This window comes from Pristis pectinata, chromosome 5 (genome assembly GCF_009764475.1).
Source record: "Pristis pectinata isolate sPriPec2 chromosome 5, sPriPec2.1.pri, whole genome shotgun sequence".
Taxonomy (NCBI): Eukaryota; Metazoa; Chordata; class Chondrichthyes; order Rhinopristiformes; family Pristidae; genus Pristis; species Pristis pectinata.
In genome coordinates this window covers 13657527-13670069 of record NC_067409.1, presented here as the reverse complement: position 1 = coordinate 13670069, position 12543 = coordinate 13657527, and positions in this window count along the sequence as shown.

Below are 12543 nucleotides of genomic sequence, written 5' to 3'. Positions count from 1 at the left end.
CATTATGTGAACCAGCTTTCCATCTGCCTTTGCAATTCTGCTTCAGCTGTAATGAAAAAAATCTATTATATTTAAACAAGAAAAAAAATGACAATTAAAGGGAAAGGTGCTATGTGTGAATTGTGCAAATGAAGCCAAAGTCTGTGGTTTATTTGTGGCATACTGAGTTTCTGTAACTTTAGGATAAGGGGTTGGCCAATTCGGTCTGTAAAGAGAAGAAATTGCTTTGCTTGGAGGGTTATAAACCTTTGAAATCTTTGATAGCCTGGATAGAGTGGACGTGGAGAGGATGTTTCCATCGGTAGGAGGGTCTAGGATTCAAGGACACTGCCTCAGAATAAAGGGACGTCCCTTTAGAACTGAGATGAGGAGGAATTTCTTCAGCCAGAGAGTGGTGAATCTGTGGAACTTGTTGCCAGAGAGGGCTGTGGAGGCCAAGCTATTGGGTGTATTTAAGGCAGAGATTGATGGATTCTTGAGTGGTAAGGGGGAGTGAAGGGTTATGGGGAGAAGATGGGAGAATGGGGTTGAAAAACAAAATCAGCCATGATTGAATGGCGGAGCAGTCTCGATGGGCCGAATGGCCTAATTCTGCTCCTATACCTTATGATCTCATGGAAATCTCTGCCCAAAAGGGTCCAGTTGTTGAGGACATTCAAGCCTGAAAGTGCCAGATAAGAACATAAGAAGATAATAGGAGCAGAAGGCTATTCAGAACTATGAGGCTGTTCTGCCATTGCTAATCCTGTCCTTCAACACTATTTCCTCAAATCCGTGATTCCCTTAATAAACAGAAATCCTCGTGCACTAGGAATCAAAAAAAATGGGGATTGGGTGGGAAAGTGACTTTGAGGTACACAATGGGCTGCGATGTCCAATGGTAGAGCAGGTCAGAGATAGAATGAAAATCACTATGACATTGGAGGAACTCAGCAGGCCAGGCAGTATCCGTGAAGAAAAAGGTGCTCAACGTTTCTGGTCAGAACCCTTCTTTGCTTTTCTCCGCAGATGCTGCCTGACCTGCTGAGTTCCTCCAGCGTCATTGTGTTTTTCATCTAGATTCCAGCATCTGCAGTCCTTTGTTTCTCTGAAGATAGAATGTATGGCCTGTTCTTGCTTCTGTTTCTTATGTACTTTAAATTCTGATGTTCTTTGTATTGCCATGTATTTATTTCTTGAGAATTGTAAAACATAATTGCTTTTTCTTACTACTGTCATGGCAAGGGACATCATTGGCAATCGATTTATTCACTGGGGCTAAGTCTATTTGCCCTGGAGCCAAGGAGGCCGAGAGGTGACATGATAGAAGTATATACTATTATGAGAGGCTCAGGGTAGATATCCAGAGTCTATTTCCCATGGTAGGGGTGACTAAACTAGAGGGCATAGATTTAAGTTGAGAGGGAGAAGGTTTAAAGAGGATCTAAAGGGTAATTTTTTCACACAATAGTAGTTGGTATCTGGAACGAGCTGCCAGAGGAGGAGGCGGAGGAAGGAACAATACTTAAGAGGGATCAAGACAGGTGAGGAATGCACAGGGGGATATGGAATTAATGCAGGCAAGTGGGATTTGTATAAATAGGCAAAATTGTCGGCATAGACACAGTGGGCCGAAGGGCCTGATTCTCAGTTGTACAACTCTTTGACTCATCCCTTTTTTCAAATTCAGACATCATGATGGAGACTGAAACAACAGGCTTTTCAGCCCATTGTGGGGTGATGTGCAGAGGTTTGCTGAACCACTGGAACCCTCTTGCTCTTTCAGAATGCTGCCCAAGGCACCTTCAACAGTATGCATTTAAACATGAGCAATACATGCTGGCTTGCTGAATTCTTTCAAACAAGAGCTGGATCTGCCTCCAGCTCTAATAAGGTCCATCTACTGCACAAAGCTCTGAGGGGCTAAAAAAATCTAGATTTCATTGATCATCCCAGCAACCAACTGCTCTTTGTGTGAAAAATTCACCCCTCAGATCCCCTTATAAACTCCTCCCTCTCACCTTAAACCTATGCTCTCTTGTTTAGACACCCTTACTATGGGAAACAGAATCGGAATCAGGTTTATTATCACTGACATATATATCATGAAATGTGTTGTTTTATGGCAGCAGTACAGTGCAAAGACATAACATTACTATAAATTACAAAATAAGTAAATAGTGCAATAAAAAGGAATAAAGAAGTAATGTTCACGAACCATTCAGAAATCTGATGGTGGAGGGAAAGAGGCTATTCGTAAAATACTGAGTGTGGTTCTTCAGGCTCCTGTACCTCCTCCCCAATGGTAGTAACGAGAAGAGGGCCTGTCCCGGATTGTGAGGGTCCTTCGTGATGGATGCCGCCTTCTTGAGGCACCGCCTCTTGAAGATGTCCTTGATGGTGGGGAGGACTGTGCCTGTGATGGAGCTGGTTGAGTCTATAACCCTCTGCAGCCTCTTGAGATCCAGTGCATTGGAGCCTCCATACCAGGCTGTGATGCAACCAGTCAGAATGCTCTTCACCGTACATCCATAGAAATTTGTCAGAGTGTCTGGTGACATATCAAATCTCCTCAAACCCCTAATGAAGTAGAGCCACTGGTGTGCCTTCTTTGTGTCTGCATCAATGTGTTGGGCCCAAGATAGATTCTCTGAGATGTTGATGCCCAGGAAGTTGAAGCTGCTCACCCTTTCCACCGCTAACCCCTCAGTGAGGACTGGTGTGTGATATCTATCCTATCTATGCCTCTCATAATTCTACATCTCTCTGTCGTTTCACCTCTCAGCCTCCTTTGCTCCAGGGAAATTTCCTAAGACAGGAATTTCCCTAATTGTTCTTCCTGCCAAATTGGCTGGGATTTTGTATGCAGTTTCTCATCACTCCCTGAGGTCTCCTGGTTTGACACACAAAGTGCTAGATGAACTCAGCGGGTTAGGCAGGTCTATGGAGGCAAATGGACAGTCAACGTTTTGAATCGAGACCCTTCATCTGCACTGCTGGTTCCTCCAGAGCTTTGTGTGATGCTGCAGGTTCCAGCATCTGCAGTCTCTTGTGTCTCGATCTCCTGGTTTGGATGGACCAGAGGGTGCATCTGTTGCTACAGCCGAAGGTTCAGAACAGTAAAATGTTGCAGATGTTGGAGTTCTGAAACAGAAATGCAAAGTACTGGAAATACTCAGCAGGTCAAGCAGCAAGTGGAGTGATGTCAAGCATTAATTCTGCTTCTCTATCCACACAAAGAGTTACAATTGAATGGAAGATATTCGCCAGACCAAAAGGTCTATTTTTCATTGTCATTGGCCCTGTGTGTACAATGAGAAACAACTATTGCGGTGAAATGCTCTTGTAAACCAGACCTAGTAGGTTGACTCCCAGGCACCTCCTCAATTCAGGGGCAATCGGGAAGGACAATAAATGCCAGAATTGCCAGCAACACCTACTTCCTATGAACAAGTTAATGAAAAGGAAGACATTTTTGCCAGTCAAACTCCATTCAGTACTTCCATAGAACTTTCCAAACTCTGATTTAGGCTAAATCCTTGCAAGGTGTCATTGCAACTAGCAGTCATTCTTTTATACCAAAGCAGCAAGACAGCACTGACGGGAAGCAACACTAATATTCCACTGCAGTTAAAATTACAATGCAAAATTGCAAGAATTGCAGAAGTCACTAAATGACATTCACTTGTTGCCTGGCACACATTTAAATTAAATTGTTTAATTGCCATTTAAAAATCATTTGGTAATGCAAACCAAAGAAAAGAAATCTCGCTGAGCTGTTTAAATGATTCTCTCTACCACTGCAGAACTGCACCAAGTAGTGCGGTATTAAATTCCTTTGGAGATATTAACAGCAAAGCAATCATTTGTCATTCTCGATGAAACGATTTCGAGGCAAATTTGCAATCTTTCTGCTAAAATAAAAAAGCTCAGATGGAGTCAGGAAAAAGAAAGTGAAGTCACCCTAAATAAAATGCACCTGAAAGCAAAAGAAGTGATATAAATCAATGTAGAATCTCGCAGCACAGAAGGATGTCACCTGTTCTGTCAGCCTAGCGTTAGGTATTTCAAACATCTGTCCAACATCGTCCCATACCATCTGTCTACATCCAACCCTAAACGTTGCCCTTCTTAAGTTCATAAATTGGCAGGAATATCAAAATTGGTAGAAGTTGATGGTGAGGACCAACATTCTGGACTACAGGAAGATATTAATGGACTGGTTAGGTGGGCAAAAGTGTAGCAAATGGAATTCAATCCAGACATGTATGAAGTGATATCTCAAGTTCAAGTTTATTGTCATAGGCAGACATACCCAGTGTATAAATGCCATGAAAATTAGCTTTTTGCAGCAGTGGCAGCACAGTACATTACAAACATAAATTAGCATAAATTATGCATAAGTTACACAACAAAATAAACATTATGACACTGGTACAAGTAGAAAGAGAGAAAAAGAAACATAGTCCGAGAGAAAGTTAGGGTTTCTCAGGTCAGAACCTGATTGCAGTAGGGAAGAAGCTGTTATTGAACTTTGAGGTGCAATACATTTAGAGAGGGCAAATAAGGGATAAGAATACAGAATAAATAAAGAGTAGTAAGATGTTAGAAGAACAAAGGGTTCTTGAGGTGCTTTTTCACCATTCTCTGAAGGTACAAGCCTATGAGATGGTTAGGAAGGCATACTGTATGTAATACATATCTTGTTTGGCCAAGGCGTATAATACAAAAGCAGGGAGGTTATGCCGGAACTGCATAGAAAGGTTGCAAGGCTACAGCTCGAGTATTGTGTACAGCTCTGGTAATCACACAACAGGAAGGATATAATGGCAGTGCCATGGGCCCAGAGGAGATTTATGAGGATGGTGCAAGGGGTGGGCAATTATGCTGATTAGGAGATAGGGTCCAGAAGGGTTCAGTCCAGATGAAGGGTCTTGACGCAAAATGTTGACTGTCCATTTCCCTCCATAGATGCTGCCTGACCCGCTGCGTTTCTCCAGCACTTCAGATATAATTGTCATTTGTGTGGAAACACTTCTCCTTATTTCTCTTCTGATTCTTTGACTAATTAATTTATGTCTTGACCAGGCAATGTTTCTCCATCGGATCATTTCAGGTCAAAGGTTTTAATCCAGCTAAATCACTGGATGCAGTGATTGAAATTTAGTTTACCATGCGAATTTTTGATGAGATGTTTAATCATTACATTGACAGTCCAGGTAGGGGTTCATTTGGTGGAATCACGGTGTCCTTTGGGAACATTGATTGAGACTATTTTATGCGCATCTCATTCCAAATAATATGCTCACCTTGCTTTCCCTGTTTTTGTTTTACTGAACAAATAATCTGGGGGGGTGCATTTTCAGTTGTAACAGTGCAGAAACCATTCGTGTTCACTACAATGCAAAATCTCAGGATATGCAGAGTTTATTAAAAATTCGTTTAGCTGTTGTCAGCGATTTGTCCCTCCTCCAAATGCTGTGCTGTTCTGCAGGCTTCTCCGTTGAACTCAAGGAATCAGCTGAACTGATGAGAATTTAAAGTATTCATGACCCAGGCTCACCGCAAGAAGCCCTGAAAACCTCATGCTTTGTGGCATGAAATCTAAATGAGTATTTAATAGAATGCTCACCCATAATTACTGCTTAGCAAATCCTGCAGTCCTAAACAAAGACTAATTTTATGTATGTGAATTATAATTCTCTCAGATAAATAGTTCAAAATATAATGGATTTTAATCAATCTTCCTTATTTTTCAGAGATTTATTTAATGATATTTTAGTTTCTATTTCAATTATAAGTGCCTGTTCCAATCTTTATTTCACATTCTGTAATTTTTTTTAAAATAGTAGCTGTTTTCCTTCCTGCTTTATTGCATGTGACAATTCTTCAATGTCATTCACCGTTCAGTCATGGATGCTGGGCATCAGGGGACCTCTCTTATTGACACCTTGTAGTAGGCAACATTGGAAAAAATAATTTCTAGATCTCTGTATGCAGCTTTCTTTAATGCCATCCGCACCCAAATCCAGGCTATTGAAAATGGTAAAGTGATTGTTTTAAAATAGTCTTCAATTGACTTGATATCATTTGGGATATATATGGAACTAAACAAAAAATATAACACAGACGTGAGTAGTTCAACTAACCTCGTGTGATGGTGTTTACCTGTCGTCTTCATTTCCAACTAGCTACCCTCTTCTAATGTTCTATTCTCTTTAATCTCAGTCATCTGTCTAAATGTTTTAAGGTATTGACCAAATTGATGGATAGGAAAGGTTTAGAGGGATATGGGCCAAACGCGGGCAAATGGGACTAGCTCAGTTCAGCAACATGATCGGCATGTACGAGTTGGGCCGAAGGGCCTGTTTCCCTGCTGAAAAACTCCATGACTCTATGACCAACTTGAATGGTTATCAGCCTGGGCTGCTTGGCACCGTTGGAGGGCACCAGATATCACAGGGCTTTATCGCAGAAGGCTTTAATAATGTTGAGATGATTCAGCTGAAAAGTTTGAAAGAAGATTAAAATAAATAAAAGTATTCAGGCACCCTTGCTGCTTGGATGTTGAGCTGAGAATTTTCAGGGCAGGCCCAACTCTGTAAAAGCAGCAGCCCCTGACATCATCAGTATGGAGGAGGGATATATTTTACCAAGTATGAACTTCCGATTAAAAAAAGTTGGGAACAACAGACATAACCTTGGCAAAAACAAAGTTTCCTCTGCCTTCTACCTTAACTTTCTCACAGTTAATCTTACATCAGTGTCTTTGCATGCGTAAACTTGGTCTGGTTAAGGTGATGGAGTTGAGATGATTTAAAATAATAGTTTGGATGAGGTAGATAAAGAGAAAATATTTCCTTTGGTTAGGGGAAATCTATTACATGCAGCCACAATATTAACATCACAGCTAGCCCGTTGAGAAATTAAATCAGGGCACAGATTTCTTCACAAAGAGAAGAGAAAATCTAGAATACACTGAAAATTTTGATGGTGAGTCGACCGGAAATTTTCAGACTGAATTTCACAGATTTTTGCAGGATACATGAGATAATAAAAAATTAGAAACAGGAGTGCGTCATCTGGCCCCTCGAGTCTGCCCTGCTATTCATCAAGATCGTGGCTGACCTTGCTCAGCGTCATTTACCATTCCCATATCCCTTGATTCCTCTAATATCCAGAAATTGATGGAGGAGCCTCCACAGAGCCCTGGACAGGGAATCCAAAGACTCACCAATCTCTGAGTGATGACATTTCTCCTCATATCTGTCCCAGATGGCCTACTCATTAGCTCTCAATGATGTCACGGACTCCTCAGCCAGGGGAAGCTATCAGTAAAGAAATTCTCTATCCATTCCTGTATACTACCCTGATCCTACATGCTCTAAAATTGTTCATCAAGGACCTTCTTGGTGGTTTATAGAACATAGAACAGTACAGCACAGAACAGGCCCTTCGGCCCACAATGTTGTGCCGACATAGCTAATCCCTCCTACCTACAGAATGCCCATCTCCCTCCATTTTCCTCTCATTCATGTGCCCATCCAAGCCTCTCTTAAAAGCCCCCAATGAATTTGCCTCCACCACCCTATCAGGCAATGCATTCCAGGCATCCACCACTCTCCCAGTGAAAAACTTACCCCTCACATCTGTTCTGAACCTACCCCCCTCTCACCTTAAATGCATGCCCTCCGGTATTGGATCGCTCAATAATGGGAAAAAGATATTGCTTGTCCACCCTATCTATGCCCCTCATAATTTTTTACACCTCCAAAAGATCATCCCTCAGCCTCCGCCGCTCCAGAGAAAAGAGCCCAAGTTTGTCCAGCCTCTCCTGATAGCACATGCTCTCTAATCCAGGCAGCATCATAGTAAACCTCCTCTGCGCCCTCTCCGAAGCCTCGACATCCTTCCTATAGTGAGGTGACCAGAAATGCACACTGTATTCTAAGTGCGGCCTAACTGGAGTTCTATAGAGTGGCATCATAACTTCTTGACTCTAGGTTTGCTGCTACATCTTTCATTATCGATACCAGGTACCAATACCAGAGGGCATGCATTTAAGGTGAGCAGGGGTAGGTTCAGAACAGACGTGAGGGGTATGTTTTTTACTGAGAGAGTGGTGGATGCCTGGGAATGTGTTGCCTGATAGGGTGGTGGAGGCAAATTCATTGGGGGCATTTAAGAGGGGCTTGGATGGGCACATGAATGAGAGGAAAATGGAGGGAGATGGGCATTCTGTAGGTAGGAGGGATTAGCTATGTCGGCACAACATTGTGGGCTGAAGGTCCTGTTCTGTGCTGTACTGTTCTATGATACAGCATTGATGCCAGGCTAACAGATAAGTAATTTCCTGTTTTCTCTCTTCTCCATTTCATAAATAGCAGTGTCACAATCTGCAATCTGCAAAGACCATTTCAGAATCTATAGAATTTTGGAAGATAATGCATCCACTCACTCGATATTTAACCTCTTTCAAAACTCATGGGTGCAGATCACCAGGTCCTTGGGATTTATCAGTTTTCAGTCTCACCAACTTCTTATGTACTTTTTTTTATTAATACTAATGTCCTTCAGTACCTCATTCTCAATGGACCATTAGTTCACCAGTAGTTCTGGCAGGCTTTTATTCCATGAAGACAGTCACAAGGTATTCCTCAAATTCATCTGCCAGTTCCTGATTTCCCATCATAAATTTTCCTGTCTCTGTTTAAAAGGCTACAAAGTAATATTGATGAAAGAAATGACAAGGATCTAACTGACTGGAGAACAGGTTCAATAATGAGGGGGCCAAATCCGTGATGAATCATCTGAAGATATTGAGGAGTGCTTTACAGAGACAGCATGAGTTCCGAGCAGGAGGCCCAAGGATGCAGAGAGCGTGCAGAGGAGGTTTACTAGGATGCTGCCTGGATCAGAGGGCATGGAAAATTGGCCTTCTGACCAGATACACCATGATTATGCTGCTGAACTAAAATTCAGAGATCCAGATATTGATCCACAGACATAAGTTCAAATCCCACCACAGCGATTGAGGAAACAAATTCAAGCAATTTAATAAATTGGGAGTTAAAAGCTACTATCATTATGGCAACCATGAAACTACTAGATTATTATAAAAGTCCATCTGATTTACACATGTCCTTCAGGATCGGAAATTTGCACTTCTTACCTGTTCTGGCCCGTACTTGAGCTCAAACCCAGGAATGATTGACTCTTAGCTGAGAAAAATTAATGTTGGTACTGTCAGCAACATTCACATCCCAAAATCTGGAATAAGTTGCAATCACTGGTTGTGCCTGCTTCACAAATGACGCTGCAGGTGAAGGGTCTTGACCCAAAGCGTCAACTGTCCATTTCTCTCGACAGATGCTGCCCAACCCATTGAGTTCCTCCAGCTTCTTGTTTGTTTTCCCAAATGGAGAGATATGGGCCAAACGCAGGCAAATGGGACTAGCTTAGATGGGAATCTTGGTCAGCGTGGACCAGTTGGACTGAAGTGCCCATTTCCGTGCTGTATGACTCTATAAGTGTGTGGTGGGGTGATCAGGTGATGTAGTGGTTGAGCAACTGTTATGCTTGCGAAGTAAGGGAAGACTTGTGAACCTCTTAGCTTCTCTGGAAGGGACATAATTAATGGGCCTCAACGTCCTCATCTTTTGCTGACAGCTTCGTTGAAAAGCTTTGTCAGTCTCATGGCTGAGCTCATATCTGGCTTCCAGCCCATGCATTGCATTGGGGAGGTTGGACGGATCTGAAGGTCCGATGTGGGCACATCTCACTGGAGGACAAACACTCCGAGATTAGGGGCTAGATACATTTTCGTCCAACCCCTCAGTTTTACACCACAGCTGACCTTTGTAAGACAAAGGAGTGAAATCTAAAATGAAAATAGAAAATGCTGGAAATATTCAGCAGGTCAGGCGGCATCTGTCAACATTTCAGATCAGAGACTCATCATTAGAACTGAAAAGGAGACAAAAGGAAATTGCGGGGGAGAGGGGTGTCTCTGACAGGGGAGGAAGCAGGATCACAACCAGTAAAAAAAAGTTATCTGGTCAGTGAGTGGATGGGAGCAGTTAGAGGACTGTTAGAGCAGTAAGATGTACCTCTAACTGCTGCAAGGATATGGGGGAATATCAGGTAACCCACTCCCCATGTGTTTCTTTCCCAGTCCACCCAGGTTCTCTCTCCCTTTGTTCACCTTTTCCATTTCTCCTCCCATCACCACATCACCCTGCCCCACCATGTTACCTCTGGCCATCACCCACACGCCTATCTACCTGGGTTTCTTCTCCCTTGGTTCAGCTTCCCTATCCCCTCCCCAACCTGGTTCCACCTATCACCTGCCAGCCTCTGCCTCTCCCCTTCCTCTCACTTTAATATACTGGCCATAGGACACTACAGCACAGTACAGGCCCTTCAGCCCACAATGTTGTGCCAACACTTTATCCTGCTCTAAGATCTATCTAACCCTTCCCTCCCACATAGCCCTCCATTTCTCTATCATTCATCTATCTATCTAAGAGTCTCTTAAATGTCCCTAATGTATCTGCCCCCACAACCTCTGCTGGCAGTGTGTTCCACACATCCACCACCCTCTGTGTAAAGAATTTACCCCTGACATCCCCCTTATATCTTCCTCCAATCACCTTAAAATTATGTCCCCTCTTGTTAGCCATTGTCGCCCTGGGAAAAAGTCTCTGACTGTCCACTCGATCTATGCCTCTTATCATCTTGTGCACCTCTATCAAATCACCTCTCATCCTCCTTCTCTCCAAAGAGAAAAGCCCCAGCTCGCTCAACCTACCCTCATAAGACAGTCCCTCAACACTCTCAATCCTCATGCAGGGTCTCGATCCAAAATGCCAACAATCCCTTCGGCTCCACAGATGCTGCTTGACCCGCTGAGTTCTTCCAGCAATTTCCTTCTGCTCTAACTACTCCCGTTCATTCATTGACCAGAAAACGTTCTTCACAGCTTATTGCCACGGTCACCCCGGTTTCACCCAATCAGAGACAACCCCCCTTCCCCCTACCCTCCCTACAGCTTTACAAGCTTCTTTTGTCACATTTTCACTTCTGATCAAGGATCACCAACCAGCAACGTTAACTGCTTCCCTTCCCACAAACACAGCCTGACCTGCCGAGTGTTTTGAACGGTTTCTGCTTTTGCTACGCAAGTCAGTTGGACGAGACATTGGTGAGGTCACACCTGGAGTGTTGTGGTACAGTTTTGGTCAACCTGCTGTAGGAAAGACATCTTTTAGCTGGAAATAAGACTTACGAGAATATTGCCAGGACTTGAGGGCCTGAGTTATAGAGAGAGGTTGGGCAGGCTTGTGGACACAGCCCAGCGCATCACGGACACCAGCCTCCCCTCCTTGGACTCTGTCTTTACCTCTCACTGCCTTGGTGAAGCAGCCAGCATAATCAAAGACCCCACCCATCTGGGTCATTCTCTCTTCTCTCCTCTTCCATCAGGTAGAAGATACAGGAGCCTGAGGGCACGTACCACCAGACTTAAGGACAGCTTCTATCCCACTATGATAAGACTACTGAATGGTTCCCTTATATGATGAGATGGACTCTGACCTCACGATCTACCTTGTTGTAACCTTGCACCTTATTGTCTACCTGCACTGAACTTTCTCTGTAGCTGTGACACTTTGTACTGTTATTGTTTTTACCTGTACTACCTCAATGCACTCTGTGCTAACTCAATGTAACTGCACTGTGTAATGAATTGACCTGTACGATCGGTATGCAAGACAAGTTTTTCACTGTACCTCGGTACAAGTGACAATAATAAACCAATACCAATACTTTATTCCTTGAAGTGTGGGAGACTGAGGGGTGATCTTACTGAGGTGTATAAAATCACAAGGGACAAAGACAGGGTGAATACACACAGTCTTTTTCCCAGGGAAAGGGAACCAACCACTGGAAAGCTTAGGTTTAAGGTGAGAGAGGAAAGATTTAACAAGGTCCTCAGGGGTAACTTCTTCACACAGACAGTGGTGCATACATGGAATGAGCTGCCAGTAAAAGTAATTGAGGCAGGTACAATAACAACATTTAACAGACAGCTGGATAAGTAAAAGGGAAGACAAATGAGGGCAGGGCATTCACAGTGAACGGTTGGGCACTGGGGAGTGTTGTAGAACAGAGGGACCCAGTCATAGAAGTACATGGCATCGCAGGTAGACAGGGTGGTGAAGATACTTTTGGCATGCTGGCTTTCATCAGTCAGGGCACTGAGTAGAGAAGTTGGGATGTGATGTTGCAGTTGTACAAGACGTTGGTGAGGTCGCATTTTGAATAATGTGTTCAGTTTTGGTCACCCTGCGATAGGAATGATGCCATTAAGCTGGAAAGCGTGCAGAGGAGATTTATGAGGATGTTGCTGGGACTTAAGGGACTGAGTTATGGAGAGAGGTTGAGCAGATTGGAACCTTTTTTCATTGGAGTGTAGGAGAATGAGGGATGATCTTATAGAGGTGTATAAAATCATGAGGAGCATAGATAGAGTGAATGCGCAGAGTCTTTTCCCCAGGGTTGGGG